The 17,860-nt window shown below is 38.8% G+C and overlaps 1 protein-coding gene across 4 annotated transcripts in view; it reads left to right on the top strand.

The window, feature by feature from the left end:
• Positions 1 to 17,860, top strand: part of LOC117402611 (disheveled-associated activator of morphogenesis 2-like) — a 119,841-nt gene that overhangs the window by 5,760 nt on the left and 96,221 nt on the right. The window contains exon 1 of one of the 4 annotated variants that reach the window (XM_034003939.2): positions 10,296 to 10,493. The exons of the other annotated variants lie outside the window; for them this stretch is intronic. The gene's annotated coding sequence lies outside the window, so the exon portion shown is untranslated. Of the gene's footprint in view, positions 1 to 10,295; positions 10,494 to 17,860 lie in introns of those variants that run through there. 4 annotated transcript variants of the gene reach the window in all.

Here is a 17,860-nt window from a genome sequence, read left to right as displayed (position 1 = left end):
CATGTGAAGCCTGTAAGAATGAATCTGCCTTTCCAACTACTGTCACTTCAGCAAGGACCATAACATCTGTCTAACCACTTCCATCAAGCCACGTCCTTGCCAGGGCCTTCAGGGAAGCCATCTCTATATGTAGCCCACCTAACATGACTAACATTTGGTCCTCACCAACGTTGTATGGCCAGGTTCATTGTATTTTCTTTGATATTGCATAGAGTGGCTGGTCACAAGCAATAACTGGAATTTGCCCTGGGTTGAAATGTTGCACAGCTTTCTTTACAACAGTGTTGATTCCATGGCAAATCATTCGCAGAGAGTGAGCAGAATCTGGAAACAGCTAGGTAAAAGAGCTCCCACACATCTGGGCTTGACCTCTCCCTTCTGATGCTTTCCATGGTATGCTGACCAGGAAATCGTCTGTTTCTTTTTGTGGGGTTCATGTACATGTCTCTCCACTGGGTTTTTTTCTTGATTGCGTAATCTCACTGCTTCTCCTTGACCTGACTCATTTCTCTCTCTTCCATTCTCTGCTATCTTTCTCAAACTCTCAAGCCACTTGTGGTCATCCTTTAAGGCCTTCTCCATGGTTTCTTGTTTGCACTTCATCTTTGTATTCACAGCTGCCACTGGTACATCTGTAGGCTTAACTGACACTGGAGGGGCATTGGTATAACATGGTGGCTGTGGGTTTACACACTTTGTAGATGAGGAATTCTTGATTAATATTGCTCCCCTGTTTGTGCCTTCTCCAGTAAAACTAATTACTACCCTCCATTTCAAGTACCCGTTTGGTTAACACTGCTCAAAATTGCCAAAAAGTGCCCGAAATTTGGTCAGAAACTGAATTTTCTGGACCGCTCGATCAAACATATTGCATTCTACTAATCTCACTTAATTCCTTTTGAGTGAAAACTGGCTTTTGATTGGTTGTTTTGCTCCCATCATGCAGGAAATTCAAGTCTGGGGACAAATGTTACCCACAGTCAGATGGAGCGTATTTCGCCCTGGCAACTCGTGTCGCCTACAGCACACCGAAATCACAAATTAATCAATTGGACCATGCACAACACTCTACAAAGTTTGGTACTAGTATCAAAATGTGCACAATTTTTCACATATGCCGCTGAACTAATGTGCGGCTGCTGTTTACTGCATGCTGCTGTCAGGATGAAGAGATTAGTTAACCTCTTGCTGAGTGACAAGGTTCTAATGCCATCTGAATTACATGCTCTTCTCCCAGCTCCAACTCTGTGTGAAAAACATTGATTTCTCCTCTAATGGGAAAAAAAGTTAATGATTAGAAATAAAAAAAACACTGACTAGTGAATTCAGGTTGTTGACCCAAGAACACATACCAGCTCTTTTAAATAAACAATTTAAATCAAATCTGCAAATATGTCCTGATGGTAGAACAGACTCAGATGCAGATATACTTCTACGACAAAATGGATTTACAAAAACGGGTGCTACCCAACTCTATTTCCTCTATTCCTTATTTGCAAGTTATTCTCAATTTCTCTCTCTCGTGCTTCTCCATTTAGTACTAACATGGTTTTATTATTTATTTATTATTATTTATTTCTTAGCAGACGCCCTTATCCAGGGCGACTTACAATCGTAAGCAAATACATTTCAAGTGTTACAATACACGTAATACAATAAGAGCAAGAAATACAATAACTTTTGTTCAAGCAAAGTACAAGTGTGACAAAACACAATTCAATAATACAGCAGATAATAGTGATAGTTACATCAGGATATGATTAAATAGTGATAGTTACATCAGGATATGATTAAATACAAAATACTACAGGTTAAACACTTGGCAGGTTAAACACTTCCTCATTCTTTTCCTTTTGTTGATCTCTTCACTGCACATACAGCATGTGGGTTACAGAAATCTAGTGTAAAAAAATTGTGTAAAAAAAGACTGAGAAATTTATAAAGCAGCAGAAGGTGGGATAGATAGACAGATAGATAGATAGATAGATAGATAGATAGATAGATAGATAGATAGATAGATAGATAGATAGGCTGTTATAAAACCTGTGAAACCTGAAAAGACAATCAGATTACCTAACTTTCACTTTCAGTTTAATGGGAGCTGTTGTACCTACAGTACACTGTGTTCATTCCCTTCTCTCTGCACCTTCCTAATTGGCCCCAGGCATGCAGGCTGTTTGGAAACTCTAGCTGGGTTTTTCACTGTCTGAGTGTTTTGGCAGAAGGGTTCAACGAAGAAGGAATCCCCCAGGATTCCCAAAACTGCTTGTTTAAAACAGACAAGAGGGGGGAGCACAGTGCTAAGAAGACTGCAGGTTTACCTTGGAGAACTGCCCTGCTGATATACCTGCAGAATATAACTCTGCACATCACTAAACTAACTGTACTACCCACTGACTGTAGTATCTTAATGTGTTGTGTTGTGTGGGTTACCAAGGCAAGGAAAGCTAAATAAAGTGTAAATGAGGATGTGCAGCTGGACTTTGACACATTTTAAGCAGAATCCAACTTTTGAAGTTCTTTACCACCAGAGATAAGACCTGCACAAGCTTCAGATACATTACAGGAAGAACATTTTGGAAAATGTTATTGGTTGACTTGAAAAGACAACATATAAGCCTAATTCTGATATAAAAAAAAAAAAAAAAATAAAGTCAAAACAATAAAGCTGAGATTGTTTTTTAAATGGCTGAAAAGTATGAAAAATAAAATAAACAACTTTGGGTTATATATGATAAGTGTTCCACGTTTCTGGTTTATTCTTCAGCGACAATGGTAACATCCAAACGGCAATGAACAGCAGTAAGCAAGATTCGCAAGAACCGGACTTCTGCTGTCCGGTCAGTGGTCCTGACAGTACACGGTACACTTATAACCGGATGTCCGGTCCAAAACCAAACAGTTGGCATTCCTAATCCTAGGATACAGCAGACGTTTTGACGTCAGAAGATCAAATAACGTTACGTGGTTCTCTGTCACTTCACAAACACATTATCACCTGATAATCAATCAAAGTCTGATTATTGTGGCAATTGCTGGGCGTAGTAACTACTAGCTTGATGACTGTTATGGGTTTAGTGCTTTGTTGGACAGCCACTGTTTACTGCAGAGAGGTGTGTATTGGTGACTTTGTGCGACAGTACTGTCCATCAGCTAAAACACTGCCTAACGCCGACAATCTTAATCGTAAATATTTGACAGAAAAAGGTGATGCTTTAGTTGGTAAACTTATGGAACGCACTGATGGAAATGTCCAGTGTGATTTTTGACGCGTCTCCCGATGGCTTGTACTTTTTTTTGTATGATTTCAAGGCGAATAAACCTGGCTTGTTTTGTGCTGATGTCATATTCATACCTTCTGTAGATACCATTTCTGTCAGCACAGCGATTGCCCAAAGTACCAGCTAACTTAGGAAAATGTGGCTTCGACTTGCACAGATCGTGCCAGGGACGTTAAATTTAATCAGAAACCACGTGTAACGTGTGTATACTGAGATTTTTTACCCCGATTTTTACAGAAAGTTTTTTTTTTCTTTTTTTTTTTAACCGATTTTATCCCTATTTTAATAAATGTAAAATAAACTCCGAAGAATTCTCGGAAATGTTTTTTAAAGATAAAAACGAATATGTGCAACACTAATGATAATGTACTGGTCCATGCATCCCTAACATCCTTCCTTACTGGTGTGTGTCATCCTTGCATATTTCTTGCATGTATGGAATTGCATGTCTTGCTTGATCCTACCATGATCCTTACATTTTATTTTGGGCTGTGGTACTTTTGTTTGGCAATGTGGTTCTGCTAGGGACTCCTCAGGAAATTATTATGGCATCCCTTCAGTTGAAAAGATACAGGCATCTATAGATCTCAGTGTATGGCCAGTCAAATACTAGGTCCTCAAAAAACAACCTTAGATTTGTATAGCACCTTTAAAGACCAAGATCAACCGAGAGTGTGACTGAGGTGCACAGGCAAGTATTCAGCTTACTAATGTTTCCATTGAAAACTGGGAACACTACGATCATATTTATGTTTCCAATTGCAATTTATAATAGCACTTGCTTGGATGTATTTTGCAATGTAGAAACGTCATCTTACCTATAGCAGTGATCCACTGATACCAGTTACCGTAAACCCATATGTACAGCTGTTCAGTCTGATTGGCTAATGTGTCCAGCCAACTTATCATTTTCTCATAGGCGTCTAAATTTGAAACCTCACATCTGCCCTCTCCACTCTCCTTCTGTCTCCCTCTCCTCCACTCCTCTGTTAGCTATTCCAGCAGTGGTCAGCACTGTAAAACTAGACAGTCAACTTAAACTGAAACTTAACTTACAAGCTGGGTTTGAATAATGCAACCAGTTGTGTCATGATTAGGTCTTACTAAGAATAATTCTGACCACTGCTGGTAAGACAACACAATGCAATGAACTACCCATGAAAAAGGCTGAGCCTTTATGCGGTGGGGAAGACTCTTGCTTCTGGACTGTGAGGTAGACCAGCTCCAATCAGTTACATTTAAACTTTTCTTAACCCCCTATGTGGAAAACTATTACATGTCGCACAGGTAAAGGGCCATGCACACAGAGCTATACAATATACTGTATGCATGCAAGAACCATTAAAAACAACACATACATTTATATATTTACACAGTATGCAGTATGTCAGTATTGAACATGTATGTTGTACTGTTGTACACATTGCTTAACACTGTTTTCCTATTCCCCACATTTGTTACAATGGGACAGCTTTGCAATGTTTGACCTATTCTATTTAATTGTTTTGTTTAAATGGAAAAACAAGCAACTGTATAATAATATAAACACACGAAAGTCTACAAACTAGAATTATACAGGATTTATTTCTGGCTTTTAAAACTTTTGTCAGTTCTGGTACACCCCTTGCACTGGGGAGAAAGCTTAGTACAACTTTTCCTTCTCTCTCTAACTCTCTCTTGCTCCTGCTCTCTCTATCTCTAATATGGTTGTTGAGCCAACTGCAGTGTGTATGTACGTAGCCATAGTGAATCCAGACCTCATCTTCCTCTCAGCTGCCTGCTGGTCTGTTTAAGTTTAGACTGGGCGAGGGGTGGGCCAGCTTCACATCAGGGTGTTTGGCTTGTGTCAGTCCAAACTGTAAAAACACAAAGCTCAACCCACAGTCTACAGTTGGATGTAAGCTCAAGGCTTTCACATGTCTCGTCAAACAAAAAAATAAAAAACAACTGAAAGAAGAGTAGGAGTATTTTTGTTGTTCAGCGGGAAGTTTAATTAAAGAAAAACTGTCTGTATCAAAAATGCTCTATATAAAAAAATCAAATATGACATTAACACACTGTCATTCCAGCCTCCTCTTATAAAAACCCTTTTATATACATTTCAGCTAGGTTAGAGGTTGCCAAGCAGACCATATCTGTGACTGCTACTGTCTGGCAGGTTATTGGACCAGGTGAGCTGCTTATGAATAGAAAACAGCTTGGCTTGTTTTATTGGCAGGGCATTAGGAGCCAGACTTTTTTAAATTAAGTCAAATTTCAACTGGGTGGAGCAGGAGTTTGGCAATAAGAGATGGAGTCTTTTAACTCTAAGTCAAAAATGATATTCTTAGTTGACAAATGTTTTGTTTAGGCTAATCTGTGTTTCAACACTGATGAAGGCATGAGCTGAAAAACTTTGTCCAGTCAATTTACCCTAATTTAAGCTCTGCTATTTTGATTTCTTGCAAGCTTTCCTGAAAATATTTATATTATTATTTTAAAAAACACTTATTTTATTCATATGGTTCATCTCAATGGCTAGTGCTTGATCTCTGGGGCTAGTTAACATGGAGCTTTTCATTTTTTTACACACTTGTAAAGAATAATGTTACTGTTTCCTGTATTGTTCAAGTCAATTGAAAACTAATCTGTAAAACTGTCATAAAAGACATCTTCTGTTTTGTCAGTTTAGAACAAGATGTTCTGTTCCATTTTTTGTATGTATTATTGTTTGGTGTTAATTGTACAACATGTAACATCAAATTGAACAATATTTACTAAAACTAACAATAACTAACTTAACCACATCACATTCAGCTGATTGTTTTGTCACTAGCAAAAAATTAACTACTGGTTAATGGCACTACTGTGGAAAATGATGTTATTTACAATATTGATGATATCCAACTTTTATATTGGTAAAGCAAAACACACTGTTCATATTAGGCCTTGTTCAATTGTGCTGAGCAACAGTGAAGCAATTCTGTACTGAGATTGTTATTTCAGACCCTGTGTCGGATTACAATATAGAATTTCAAATAAACGTTTTACAAATTAAAGAACCAGCTTTGTTTTAGGGTTAAACAACTGCTCCTTTCTGCACCTAGGTTGTTTCTTGCTAGTTTTGTCAGCACGTTTTGTATCTTTTTCAATACCAGTCTAACTGCAATTGTATTAATTCAATGCAATATAGTTTAGACTATGAACTGGGTTATTTCCTTACAGTATATATTGTTTTTACAAGCAATAATGCTGTATTTATGAGAATTTGATGTGTGCTTTGGATTGTTGTCGTGCTGGAACGTCCAGTTGCACTTTAAATGACATTTTGTAGTGGAGGGTTTCAGATGATTGGCCAATATCTTTGGGTATGCTATGGAATCCATTTTACCATATATTGGAACTACATTTCCTGTACCATTAGAGAAAAAACAGAAGGATATTACCACCTCCATGCTTGACAGTAGGTATGGTGTTCTTTTTTTTGTGTTCTTCACCAGACTTTCTCCAAACGTAAGTTTATATACCCCAATGGAAATTTATAATTTCTTGGGATACTCAAATCATTATCTCTTTTATCCTCTAAAATCGCAGCAATCTCTAGCACCCACATCAGACCCTTTTTTTGGACAGAGTCTGTTTGAAATAGGTTCCCATCTCCATTAGGCAGAGCCACTTTAGACCGAAAATACTCAATCTGACCACATCAACCCTTTTGATTTTTGCAAGGGAGCTATGTTAATTAGGTACCCACTTCATTTGCATTACATTCCTCATACTGTCAGAATTAGAGTTTTGCGACTGTTCTCATCCTTCCTGGGCATTTTTGATTTTTGCTCGGAACACAAAAAAACAGTCAAAAACTTACAATACCACCACAAAAGCCATGACGGTCGGAAAAGCTTTGATATTCAGGGCTACGCTAAAATAGGAGCTCTGTAAGTTTACTTTTTTTTCTCTTTTTGACCTGATGTACTTGCTTTATTATTGTGTTGTATTAAATGCATCTTCTCTTTCTCTATATCTTCTGAAACACACGCATGTTTTGTTTTTCTTCACTTTTACTACCTTTCAATCCCACCTGTCCATTGATTGAACTCCTGAAATGACTTAAAAACTGTCATTTGTCACTCGCTAGAGTGCAGGATGCTCTCTATAACGTCGCCGGTTCGAGTCCAGGCTATTCCACAGCCGACCGTGGACGGGAGCTCCCAGGGGGCGGCGCTCAATTGGCTGAGCGTCGTCCGGGGGGAGGGAGGGTTAGGTCGGCCAGGGTGTCCTCGGCTCACCGCGCACCAGCGACCCCTGTAGTCTGGCCGGGCGCCTGCGTGCTTGCCTGTAAGCTGCCCAGAGCTGAGGCGGCTGCACAGTGAGTCTGCAGAGTGTAAAGAAGCGGGCGGTTGACGGCACACGCTTCGGAGGACAGCGTGTGTTCATCTTCGCCCTTCCCGAGTCAGCGCAGGGGTGGTAGTGATGAGCTGAGCCTAAAAATAATTGGGCATTTCAAATTGGGGAGAAAATAATAAAAACTAATTGGCAACGACTAAATAAAAAAAAAAAAAATATTAAAAAAAATACAAAAAAAAACTGTCATTTGAATCATTAACATATAGGTTTCTCATTTAAATACAGAATAGTTATTCCGCCACTTTGTATTTAAATTCCATCCACTCAACCTGTCGGAAAACAGCAGAAAAGTGTTTCATTTTATGACAGAAAGAACGTTCGGGTTAAGAGTCGGGTTAAAACAGAGACAGCCAGTTTCGGACTGCTAAGGCATTTTGATGTTCAGGTATGTCAAGACTGGGAGAGCCGTATTATTCATCCATCACTTTAAAAGACACTTATACAATGACGGTACCAATCCATTAAAAACTCACATTAATCTCGAATGAATAGAACCCTTTGTGAAATCGATTAGTGGAGCCTAGACTAGTAGAGCAGTTCCGATGAATAGGCCATGAATAAGATAACATGGCACAAAGATGTGAAAATAATTGATTACATTAAGGTGTGTATATCACAAAAGGTGCAGTCTGAATCCGGTTAGCCTCTTATGTTTTTTTTTTTTTTTTTTTTTTTAACTGTAGCATAGACCAGATTTAAGATTTACAGGAGATATATATATATATATATATATGTGTGTGTGTGTGTGTGTGTGTGTGTGTGTGTGTGTGTGTGTGTGTGTATTCTAATAACGATTTGGAGAAAAAAAGATTTTTGATCAAAAAACTTGAGCCCCCGTTGCCTTCCAGTCTAAATATTTAAAGAAGCAATCAATTCAAACGTTTTGACAAAAAGTCATTTTCATTGTCTATAGTGTTTTGATTGTCTTGTTTATATCACTGAGTGATGTGGTAAAGTGTGAATGATCTCTTAAGAGCCCCCTTAAGAGGAATGTGTATATGCTGATTTTGCACATTAGCCTTGCAGTATAGGAATCAAAACTCATTTCAACATTGAAGACACGGAAAATGACTTCTAGTTGAAATGTTTGTCATTAAATTTATTAGGTTTCTTTCAGTGTTTTTCAATTCAGTGCTGAGTGATTTATAGTTATTGATTAAATATACTCTGGGCATTCTGATCTGTGTTTAAGACTGGTCTCCAGAAATAGCAGCTCCTGTGTTCTGGGCTGATGTTCACTGCTGCTGGGGCATGCTTTGACTGCTAAGGCCTAGTCATAAAATTAGCTGTGTCATTTAGTCAGTTGAGATGCCCGTCAATACAGAGTCAGAGGCATGAGACCCAACACAAAGGGTTTTCTCCTATACCACACCATTACTAAGAGCTTATCAATAAACCAACCTTTTGACTCTAACCACCTGCATATACGTTTACCCTACACTATTGTGTATGTACAGGTACAGTATACATTTATTTAGGTTCTAGCAGAAATGGATTATTTTACTGTTAGGTCTATAGTATTTAAAAGCCGTCAAAAACAGTACTGCTTGGTACATAAACTAAATGCAACTGCATTTTTTCAAAATGTAACAAAAACAATGTTCTTGAAAAAAGCATTGCTTTTAAGACTCTACAGCAGTGGTGCACAACTCAGTCCTGGAGGGCCAGTGTCCCTGTAGGTTTTTATTCCAACTGCACCCTAAAGTACTTTATTGGACCTTATTAGAAGCTTAATTGGTTTAATTAACTCATTTAGGGTATGGTTAGAACAAAAACCAGGAAGGACACCGGCCGTCCATGACCTGAGTTGTGCACCACTGCTCTGTAGGGTAAATAATGTATAAATGTATATGTATCAACAGTCTGGAACATTGTCATGAATCAGATTGACTCAGCTTGTATGGTCTCCTGCAACAGATTGATTCCAAGTCAAGGTGGGCCTTAAAGAATCCCAATGATTGACCATAAACAAAATGGCCATGTAACCCATTCCATAACCTCTTTACTCTCTTTGTAAATGTGTGTTGGTCTGTCTCTACTTAATTTACAACTGTGTCCCCTGTGTTGCACTTGAAGTATGGGTTAATTTTGTAAACTCATAAAAACAGACTTTGAGGGGTTTTTTTTGTTTTTTTTTAAATAGCATTAAACTGTCAACCTATCGTTCTGGAGGATACAATACTGTTCCTCAATGATTAACACTTCAAATCTATAGTGACGTTTGTTCTTCAGAATTACCACTATTCATAAAGAATCGGCACCAGTCATTTGTGCTTGTGTTGTCAGATCTGTTGTCTAGTCCATCGTGACTGAATAGGAACTGCACCAGGAAGATACATCTTTATATATATATATATATATATATATATATATATATATATATATATATATATAAACAGAATAAATGCAATCTTATTTATACAGAATTGGCTTACTTTTTCTGTTTATTTGCCCAACACGGGCAACTAAAGCTTAAAAATACACGCAAAAAGATTGCAATGCACGTGTTAAACTGATTTCGCTAGTGGTCATATAAATATAATCCACTTGTTATAATCCACTGGTCATTCCTGTGCGCCTTTAAGAAAGCGAGCAGCTCGTCAGATGCTGTGCTTTGATGTCCGCTCACTCACACGCTCCCTCAGTCAGTGTGAGCCAGTATAAGCTACAGGAAAGGGGTTTTGTTTGTTTGTTTGTTTGTTTGTTTGTTTGTTTGTTTGTTTCTTGCTTTCTTTTTTGGCTTGATGTATCTTTACTGCTGGTGATGACAGTGACACTGGATATGCATTCTAAGATCTGAGCTGCATTTCTAGATAAATAGAAAGGGTAAGTAAAAAAAGGGGAGACGCATTTATTTATATAACTGGTGTAGGTTGCCTAAACGGGGTGCGAAATACAGTTTTGAATGAACAAGTGTGCAAGTGTTTTTGAAGCTTTTCTCGGAAGAACGGGCTGACAGCAGGCAAGAAATACTGTAAGGTGAACCCTTCGCAGCATTGAGATTGAGATAGATAGAGAGACGCTGATTCAGTAAATTGGAATTGCAGTTAGAGTTTTACAGACAGTGTACGGTAGCGTACTCGGGGAATGAAGAGATATGCATGTCAGAGTGGTTATTGCAGTTAGTATTATGCATATGGTAATGTAACTGAATAGTACAGATGGCGCTTTGCATACATTACAGCCCACTTAAATCTTTTCTGTTTAATATTCTGATGCAAGCTGGAAAAATTAAGCTCTTACTCAGCTGTAGCTGTAGTTGGTGTTGCTTCGAGTCTTTATTTATGATAGATTTTTTGATCCTGATATGAAAGGGTCCTTAAATATAATATTGTGTCATCCACTTGTTATTAACCAGTAAACTAACGGCACATAGCAAAGTACGTTTGTGTTATACTGTATTGTTATTGCACAGGTAGAGGTTTTGTATTTTTTACAGTTGGGTATTTACGCACGGTTTACTGTGAAGCATACAGCACTGTGTTGTAAAATTACATGGTTTTAAATAGTTTTAAGACCGAGACCGAGTAAGGTGTCGTTCTGTCCACGCCACGCCTGCGTGTCGTGTACAATATGAAGATTGTATGCGGGTATGGCTGTTGGATATGAATGCTGTGATTGCAGGGGCTGGCGTGCTTTACTGCCAGTTACAGCACTCCGTCTCCAGCTTGACGTTTGGCAGTTCTGTTACCTGTGGACAGAGGGCGCCGACGGATCTTTCTTAAAGACGCACGACTTCGTTTTAGTTCTTTCTTTCTTTCTTTCTTTCTTTCTTTCTTTCTTTCTTTCTTTCTTTCTTTCTTTCGTTAAGTCAGGCACTTTGATAATGTGCTATTTAAAACTTCTTCACCCAGAATTTACATTCCTGCTAGCAGCAGAAAGCTTACTTGCTTCCCCCTTATTATTAATCCCTAGTCCTCCTGGAACATACAGTATTTTATCCTCATGTTAAATCTGTTTCTTGATATTAAACGAGAAAGGTTTAAAATAATGTTTTTAATCATCAGACAGTCCATCTGGTGCTGCTCTGGTTGGTTTATGATAAATAACAGTGAGGACTGAACCTTCGATTTTTTGAGTGTTTTCCTTTTGATTTCTGTATGATGAACTTGGTTAATTGAAAAACTTTTTTTAAAAAACATCTAATCACAATCGAAATTATTTATTAAATGGCTATAAGGGATAGACTTCTATCTGCCTCATTTAGGATTTTTATTTACAATACGGCTCGTTTGACAAATGATTATGTAAGTTTCTTTAGTATTACTATATAATGTTCTTATTTTATCTGAATTTGAAGTGTATAACAGTATCTCAGATAAACTGAATAAAACCACTAAAGGGGAATGATCAAATGTTAAAATGCCAGATCTCCCTTGATAATTTGACATTTAAAGAGTTTAAAAAATATTGACTGTGCTTTGTGAATATGGTGCTATGTTTGCATTGGTTTTGTTTACTATGTTCATGAGGGTTAGTCTGTATGTGATGCAATACTGTGGATCCTTTCAATTTCGCGTTGATTGATTGATTGATTGATTGATTGATTGATTGATTGATTGATTGATTGATGTATTTAACCAGGATAGAACCCTTGAGAATGCATCTCATTCTCAAGGGGGTCCTATGATCCTGGAGGCATTTTATTGTGGTTGCATAGTCCTGGACAGAAAGTTACAACGCATTGAAGTTAAGGGGTTCAGAAAAATGTTGTTTATCGGTATCAATCAATCCATTTAAAAAGGTGCAAATCAGTAGAGGTGCAATCAGCAACCAATTTCCTAATCGAATATCGAACAGTAATTGATCAGTTGTGTATCTCTATAAGACACAATGAGACTGAGACCCCCCAGAACGCATTTCATGCTAACGGTACCTTGCACCTCATCATTCACTATAGTATTACATGTAGCTGACTGGACTGAAGCTGTTGACATAGATTTCTCTGTGTATTTCTCAACCGCAGGGATTTCCAACAGCGCTTGTAATACAGTATGATGTCAGAGACGTGCACATTGACTGCTCTAGTTTAGGGAGTACTGTAGTCTAATACAGGGCCAGGGGGTACTGGTGTTCAGGACACCAGTTGGCAAAAACTGCTATTTCACCTCCTTCTCCCTGTCCACTGCTGTCTGTTTGCCCCAGCCCCCAACCCCTTTCAGAATGCAAGAATAATTAACAGAGATTTATATATCATTGGTGGTTTAAGCAGTCACTTGTAGTTGCCTGACACAATCAGGAAAACAGATCAGATGATATATAGAAATTTAAGTTTAATAGCTCTCCACCCCCACCTCCTTGTGTCCACAAATATCCTGGAGTGATATTGAAGGAGTGCCACGGGATCTGCAAATAAGTTAGTAGACAGAATCCTGGCTTAACATCTCATCGGTCAAAATTCACAGTGATATATTTGTGGGGTTTTTTAAAGCTACTTTGCTAAACATGTTCAGCCTCAAATAGCATTGACTTTGTGGTTTGTTTACATTCCTGCTGAAGTTTTTGATCTACAGGCATTCGTATAAATTGACCATGAGGTTAGAGATTATTGTACAAGTCTACAGATCCCACTGCTGGCTAGAATGGTTCATGGTTCAGCAGTTGTTAAATGATGTTATTGCTTTAGGACCCTGACACTCTACAACCCCCTTTCATTTAACTGGAGCTCTTTGGTACCAGAATGGTTATCTTATGGGTCAACCCAATATCATTAGGAGCAGAGTTTAGAGGGGAAAAAAATATTAAGGCTCAAGGATTAGGGATGGATTACTCCATGGAAATCACATTTTAATCAAAATAAAGCTTTAGAAAATAAGTGATTTAGGGATTTACAGTATTCAGATTCCTAAAAATCTATCTGTCGATTTATTAATAAATGGAAACAGGTGTGCCTTGTCCATTATTGAAGGTTTCTATTGCATGTCGGTCGCTTGTCACAACACTTTGCACATGTCTGCAGGCTTGGTATGTCATGACCCGCTTGTGCTTTCGGGTGGTGGTTTTCAACAAACGCTGCTACTCCAGGAATACCCCTAAGACTGTTTTGATGGACACGTTGGTTGTGTTGTGGGTACCCACTTTTGAAGTGACAGGGATCCTTCCTCTCTCCGTGATTGTTTTTGAATGGTTGAGCACACCCACACACACACACAGCTTATAAACGTTGAGTGGATCACATGATGTTTCAAAAAGTTTTTGCATTCTAAAATCTTTTAAGCCAGTGCATTTTCTTTAATTAACAAAAAATCATAAATTACCTGTAAGTGACATGGAAATTTGATATGCAAAACGATAATAAGCAAGAATTGTAAATCTCAGAGAGGCATGGTAAAGCATATTAAAAAAATGGCAAACCTAAGGTAAACTATGGTAAATGCATGGTATGACCATGGGAAAACCAGGGGGAAACTGCAAAATGACTGTGCAAAATGAACGTGGTAAACTTTTATAAGGGTTAATATGAAGATGTTCAGTAAGGTAGGGCTGGTGTGAAGCCAGACTCACTGTGTTGTCCTTGGCTGCAGCCCTGCGATCCCGCTCAGTGGTGACTCAGTCCCGCAGCCAGCTCTCAGTAACAGAGCCTCGACTGGAGGTGAGGAGGACATGCCTGTTGTTGTTACTGACTTGGCCCACACAGCACTGGAGTGCTGTACAAGCAAAGGCTTACATTACTTACAATACTATTGATGCCTGCTGTTTTATTTGTGAAACAAAGGCAGTTATGGAAACCAGTGTTTTCCATTACCTTGCCTAGACTGCTAACCAAGCACCGAATGTGCTGACTGTCTATATACTGGGGCTTTATTTGGGTGTATATATTTTATTACGTTACATACAAGTTTTTTTTTTTGTTTTTTTTTAAACAACAAGCACAGGGAAAAATTATGGCCAATAAATTAGAAACACCAGGAGGTCACTTATGTACCAGAGGTAGATTTGAATGAGTACTGTAGCTTTAAATCCAGACCTTTTTGAGTCTTGCAGATCAATCTGTTTTATTTCCTACCACAGATTCTGATGGGAGTACAATATCGATGGATAATATTCTTTTGAAATATTAAAGTGCTTTTGTATAAGACTTGGCATCTTTCTTTAGATTGTTTAAGTGAAACTGGCAAACATGCAAAGAAACCCAATGTGCAAAATAAAAAGACATTGCAACAACTGAAGAAGGCCTGGAGATAGAGCCTATCAGAGACTGGGTTATACTTACATGGCTGTAACCCCTGACAACATCTATGTATAATATATAAAAAGATGCATTTCCTTGTTTTCACAATGCTGAGATCCCAAACTACAGTGAATAGCAATAGACTGGACACAGGGACTGAAGCTGCAGCATTGCTTCTGTAATGTGCACATCAGTACACTGAACTGGTGCTCCCTAATGCCATGCTGAGGCACTGGTTGAACACTGCCCAGAATGCTAGGTTCTTATCATTTTTGGTTTAGGGGACCCCTTTTTAAGACTGATTTTGAGGATACTCCGCTGAACACTGAGGGAAACGCTAAACAAGACAGAAGAACTGAACTGCAATGAAAGTAAATGTTTAATGTATCTGTAAGTAGGCCTGTCTTACACCACAACATTAAAAGACTACTTCCGTACCTGCTTTACAGAAGAGTAGTTTCAAGTGTTTTCTGGGGACCCATGAACAACTCCTTTGGACCTCTAAGAGGATCACTGGTCCGGAGGGTAACGTGCTCCATAGCGAGTCCCAGACACATTCCTTCAGGTGCTGGCCAAGCTGAAACTTGCTTAACTATATAGATCTGACAAGACCGGATTTCTAGGGTGTATGGCTATTTAGGCTGCCATTGAGAATCGCCAGTTCAGTAATATAACTCAGTGGCGCTGTTTGAGAATCAGCTTGCAAAAGCCCTGGGAGTAATCCACACACCAGTGCTACTGATGTTAACAGTGACTGTCTCCATGACAGCCAAATGCATGCACAATTTCAATGCATCAACACTTAAATTAAGATGCACTAGAAAATGTAGTTGGTATAAACAGCCCAGTGTTTTTCTGAATTGTTGCTGTTTAGCAGCACTTTAATTTTAACTGTACAGCTGCAGTTTGTAATAGCTAATAATTGTTAACTTGTAGTTTACTAGATAGCCTTAGTTTTTTCGAGTTTACTGCAGTCTTTTAGAATTCACATCACAGGTTTTGGCTGATTCAGTGCTTTCCCATGCCAGTTAATCCTGGCATATATCATGTGTTGAATAACTTACATTCAAACCAGTTTATGTAGATTTCTATAGATTGTATAGCCTTCACCTCTGCCTGTCTGTCTGTCTGTCTCCATGCACAATGATCTCACTGCATCCCATGTAATTAAATAACAGTAATACTTTTTTTTTTAAATTTAAAAACCCACATAAAATGCAGAAAAATAATTCAATATGGTTTCATAACATTTGTTACAAACTAAATGTAATTGAAAACTGCATTTCTGTGGCTCGTAGTCATTAACACGTTTACAGTAATTTATTGAGCTCTATTAAATAATATAATTTAGTGCTATGGTTAAAGTTATGAAAACCCATTTGACAAAGTTATGAATATTGTTATACATGTTCTATTGATTTCCACAGTGATTCTGAAGAATAATGCACACATAGTGTTATGTAGCCTTCATGGGGGTGCTGTGAACACTACATGGTCTGTAATGAAGCATTACTGAATAAGCACTCCCGGTGTAGCACCAGTGGAACAGTATGGCACATTTCAGTAAAGTAAATTGAGTGGTGATATCTGTGCTGATGTTTTTGTTAGAGCCCTAAGGGTTAAAAGACTAAACTGAATGTTGTGTGAGACATGCAGTTTCAAGGTTTTCATTGTAATGTTAAAAGCACTGAGCTAATTCCTTGCCACTAAATGTCACAGCAAAGTGATTGAGGTTAGGCGCTTGCTAGGAAATTGTGTCAAAAATATTTCCATATGTGACCCCGGACTTCCCCCGGTGAAAGAATACCTTTGTACTGAAGTATTTCACACGCACGAGAATGGATGGGGCAGATATTAGGCTGAAACTCAAGCCAGGTGTTGGAGACACCTCTGTCATTTTGGGGCATGTGATTTGTAAAAAAATTGGTTTTTTTACCCCGGTTTTCTCCCCAATTTGGAATGCCCAATTGTTATTTGTATCCTGGTTCACCGCTGCAACCCCCTGGCGACTCGGGAAACGGAGGCTGAAACACGCGTCCTCCGAAACGTGCTCCTGCCAAGCTGTCATTTTCCGCACTGCGGATCCACAGCGAGTTCCACCAGACCTATAGTGCTGGAGGACAATACAGGTCTGATGGCTCCACTGCAGAACTGCAGGCGCCCTATCGGCCACAGGGGTTGCTGGTGCACAGTGAACCGTGGATTCCCCTGCCGACCTAAGCCCTCCCTACCTGGGCGTCATGGTCAGCAGTGACATAGCCTGGATTCGACCCTGTGATCTCCAGGCTATAGGGCGTATCCTGCACTCCACACGGAGTGCCTTTACTGGATGCGCCACTCGAGAGCCCTCTGGGGCTAGTGATTTGAGGGAGACTAGTTGCCTGTCACAAGGGATTATTCGTAGAGAGACCTGGAGCCACTGGTAAGAATCGTCCAAGGGGATATAAAACAGATCATTTAAGAGAATTGGGGGCACGGGGAGTGAGGCATGTGAAAGTGATCCAAAGCCCTTAGCCCAGTTGCTAATGTTCATAAAGAGGCTGGCAATGAATGTGATAAATATGAAGCTGTTCACTTTTACTGAGACGAGACAAAATAATTAGAAACACTGTCAATATGGCCAAGTAGGGCATAGGTTATTATGTATTTTTCAGTGATTTATCAACCTCTGTTTCCTTCATTGAAGCTGAGGGTGCAGAAAATTTAAATACTCATTTAGAAGGGAAAATCACAAGCCAACACAGCTACAGGCACATGTACAAATGTAAGGGTGCCTCAATGCACCTCCAGATATTGGTAAGCCCCAGATATGGATAGGCATATGTTTTTTAAACATCATATACAGATGTACGTATGGATCCGCTGTATCTCAGGTGCTGGGGATGTACATTCCCAGCAGGGGATAATAAACACCTACAGTGGAGTTTTGGGCATTCAAAAGCATCTTCAATTCCTGGAAAGTAGATTTGTAAAGTCTTATCCAGGAGCCAGAATTAAATAAATTCCAGGTATGAAAACTCTG

This window comes from Acipenser ruthenus, chromosome 5, assembly GCF_902713425.1.
Source record: "Acipenser ruthenus chromosome 5, fAciRut3.2 maternal haplotype, whole genome shotgun sequence".
Lineage (NCBI taxonomy): Eukaryota > Metazoa > Chordata > Actinopteri > Acipenseriformes > Acipenseridae > Acipenser > Acipenser ruthenus.
The sequence above is the reverse complement of the archived record's forward strand: the minus strand, read 5'-3'. Positions and strand labels throughout refer to the sequence as shown.